This window comes from Saimiri boliviensis, chromosome 10 (assembly GCF_048565385.1).
Source record: "Saimiri boliviensis isolate mSaiBol1 chromosome 10, mSaiBol1.pri, whole genome shotgun sequence".
Classification (NCBI taxonomy): domain Eukaryota; kingdom Metazoa; phylum Chordata; class Mammalia; order Primates; family Cebidae; genus Saimiri; species Saimiri boliviensis.
Window position 1 is genome coordinate 9,276,101 of NC_133458.1, and position 3,975 is coordinate 9,280,075.

Below are 3,975 nucleotides of genomic sequence, written 5' to 3' on the forward strand. Positions count from 1 at the left end.
CGTACTACAAACCATAAAATCTCACCAGAAAGGTTTTATTTAACCCGATATAATGGCTTAGTTTCCAACCTGTCTCTGGCATAACAATGCATGACAAAGAAGGAAATCAAAATATTTTATCCCCAAATATGCTTCTTTGCCATATATATTATATATTTACATTAAAAATTGCCAAGACCAGCTTGGTTGTAGAGACCCCAACCCAGGCAGCGCTGAAGGAATTAAGAAACAGAAATAAAGATAGAGTGCAAAAGTGGATTAGAGTGGGACATCAGGGGACTGACAGCATTTCCCAGCTGAAAGCCCAGAGCAGATTCTGACCCATGCATTTATTCTTTGTGAACAAGTGATTATTTTTAATAAGCAAGTGCTCAGTGTTTCTTCATAGGATAAAGGTAGACTAAACAAGCAGGTAATGCCTGTTCACTACTAAAATAGAAATAAGCTAGAAAGCACTCTTTGCAAGTCAGCAATGGGGACAAGGTCATATATCCTGTGTTCTGGGAACTGGTTTAACTAGTGCATGACCAGTACATATTGCCTACTATTCTAGCAGTTTTCTGCCTGGGGAAGGCTCAGTATTCCTTGCCATCATCTCTCAGCAAACAACATATACTCTTGACATACACATCAAGACCTTCTCTCAACAAAAACATATATTATATATATATATTTTTTAGACGGAGTCTCCCTCTGTCTTCTTCTGTCACCCAGGCTGTAGTGTCATAGCACAATCTGGGCTCCGGCAACCTTCGCCTCCCAGGCTCAAGTGATCTCCCACCTCAGCCTCCTGAATAGCTGGGATTAAGGCTTTTGCGACTGTGCTGGCTAATTTTTTTTTTTTTTTTTTTTTTTTTTTTTTTTTTTTTTTGAGACAGAGTTTCAGTCTTTTTGCCCAGGTTGGAGTGCAATGGCAAGATCTTGGCTCAGCACAGCCTCTGCCTCCTGGGTTTAAGCAATTCTCCAGTCTCATCCTCCCAAGTAGCTGGAATTACAGGCATGCGCTACCATGCCTGGCTAATTTTGCATTTTTAGTAGAGATGGGGTTTCTCCATGTTGGTCAGGCTGGTCTCTCTCCCACACTCAGGTGATCTGCCCACCTCAGCCTCCCAAAGTGCTGGGATTACAGGTGTGAACCACCGCGCCTGGTCCTGGCTAATTTTTTTTTTTTTCAACCAGTCATCTTTTATTTGGAGGTTAATTCCATTAGGATATGAAAGGATTCAGCAATAATAGGGACTGTGTTCCTTATGGAGAGGCTCAAGCCAAGAAGGTCACAGACGGGAGTGCAGAGCTTGTCTTCTTCAGTGGTACTTGCTTCGCCGCTCATGCTTGAGCTCCTTGTAGGAAATGGTGTAGTTGAAGACCATGTAGCATGCCAGCAGCATGGTAAGCCCCGTGATGCTCCCCTTCTTCACGTCGATATATTTGTTATAGTACCGGTAGTAACCTCTTCGAAACGCTCTGACAATGCCACTAGGGCTGAAGTCCCGCATCAAGATCCAAACTTGGCATCTCTCCTAGTTTGACCTCCAGAAGTTTCCTGTCCTTCAATGGTATGACTGACACCATCTTGGAGTACTGGTGTCTGCTGTGTCTAATTTTTGTATTTTTTGTAGAGACGGAGTTTAGCCATGTTGCCCAGGCCGGTTTTGAACTCCTGCTCTCAGGCAATCCTATTGCCTCAGCCTTCCAAAATGCTGGGATTATAGACATGAGCCACTGCACCCAGCCAGATAATCCAGCATGTTTTAAAGGTCTAAATAGGAAATGTTTGCCATCTAAGGGCAGTCACTCTGGGACATCCTAAGAACCTTGGTCTCCATAACACTTATCTTAACCCAGACAGTCCTTTCTATAAACCCGGTTTTCAGATAACCAATTGCCAATCAGAAAATCTTTGAATCAGCCTACGACCTGTAAGCATCTCTTGGAGTTGTCCCATCTTTCCTGACAGAAGTAGTGTATACATTACATGTATTAATTGACATCTTAAATCTTCCCAAAACGTGTAAAACCAAGCTGTAACCCAACCACCTTGGATACATGTTCTTGGGACCTCTTCAGACAGTACCTCGGCCTTCATCACTCCTATTTGGCTTAGAATAAATCTCTAAATATTTTACGGAGTTTGACTCTTCATCAACATGGATGCATCACAAAAGCATTACTTTTTTTTTTTTTTTTTTTTTTTTTTGAGATGGAGTCTTGCTCTTGTTGGCCAGCATCCCAAGTAGCTGGGATTACAGGCATGTGCCACCATGCCCCACTAATTTTGTATTTTTAGTAGAGACAGGATTTCTTCATGTTGGTCAGGCTGGTCTCAAACTGCCAACCTCAGGTGATCCACCTGTCTTGGCCTCCCTAAGTGTTGGGATTACAGGTGTGAGCCATTGCACCCAGCCAGCATTATACTTTTGAGGAGCCAGTCACCAAGGTTACTATATGATTTCATTTATATGCCATTCCTAAAAAGAGAAAACTATGTTCCAAGAGCAGATCCGTCCTTGGCAGGGGTCTAGGTGTTACATGGAAAATTTTCGGTGCTGTAAAAGAAGTAGCACTCGAATATAAACTGCTGTGTCTACCCCTATTGGCTAGGGTTAGCACAGTTTAGTCTCATTCCAATTTGGCTATTTTAAAGGGAGCAGGGGTAGGAACAGGAGTGGCAGGGTGAGTAGTTTGGCGGGAAGGAGAGTTACGGGCAGGTCAGAGCAGGTAACTAGGGGTCAAAGCAGGTGACCCAATGAGTGAGGATGGAGCAGGAAACTGGGGGAACAGATGTGAACTACTGACTAGAACTGGTGGAAAAGGTTGTTTATTGAAACTACAAGGAAGTTAAACTTTAAAATGGAGCATTAAAGAGTAAGAGAGCTGAGCATACTGACGCACTGATTCTTTGAAGAGAAACTTGGGGTTCACTATATCTAACACACGTGTCGGAGGGAGTAACTATAAAGCAGCGAAAGCACGGAAGAGAATGGCCGCACAGGGAGTTTCGGCGAGGGATAGAACTCTTCTGTATCCTGGTTATAGTACTTACTACACGTATCCGGACATGACCAGGACAGAACGCGAGGCTGATTTTCTGTGCACAATCACCACCCCCTTCCTCACCCTCTCCCTCCTTTCTGTCTCCCCTGGTTTCTCCTGCGTCTTCCCACCTCTCCCCTGTTGCGTCCCGTGTTTCTCACGCCCCGTGTCATGGCTTCCTCCGTCTTCTCCTCGCGCTCTGTCTGTTTCCCGCCAGGACTGGGGGTGCCCGACCCGCATCCCTGGGCCACGCTGAGACCCTGAGTCCCGCAGGCGGCCCTGAAGCTGGGGTGGCTTCCCCATGGGGTCTCTGCCCGAGGCCGTTCTCTGCCAAGGAGGGAGCGTGGCGGCCGGGGGAGCCCAGAAGGGCGCTGGACCCACGGGGACCGGCCGTGCTGGGCGGACCCCACCTCCGCGTCCCCGACGGGACAAGCCTGGGGACCCCAGGGCCTCCACGTCCCCGGCGGGACGGACGCCCCGGGCCACCGCGGGCAGCGCGCGCCTCCCGCCCCCTGCCCCCTGCCCCCTGCCCGGCTTCGCTGGGTTCCCGGGACCCCCTCACAGACGAAGCCCTCGAGCTCATCCCTGAGTCGGGGGCGGCTTTGGGAGTCCGGACGCCCCCCTCTCGCTGCCTCTCAGTCTGGCTTCTGTGGAGCGCATCTTCCTGTCCCGGCCCCTGCTGTCTCCCAGTCCCTGCTCTCTCCATGTCCACCTGCTCCGCCATTTCCCCTCCCGTTAGCTCCCTCAGTCGTCTCCAGCCGCCTCCCTCCCATGCAGATCCTGGCAGGCCGAGGGTCCCACGAAGATCGGCGTGCTGCGGCCTGCACAGAGCGAGCCCGGGCCCCTCCTCCGGGGACCGAACCCCGGGCGGCGCCGCTCTTCCAGCCCGCAGGGGGCGCTGTGGGGCGGAGCGGCCGCCGAGGCCGGGTGCCGAGTCCCAGC

General features: G+C 49.7%; 1 pseudogene; it reads right to left on the reverse strand.

Annotated features, from left to right (window-relative positions):
• Positions 1–253: 253 nt before the first annotated feature.
• On the reverse strand, positions 254–3,514 carry LOC141580011 (ATP synthase F(0) complex subunit f, mitochondrial pseudogene; annotated as a pseudogene).
• Positions 3,515–3,975: the final 461 nt, after the last annotated feature.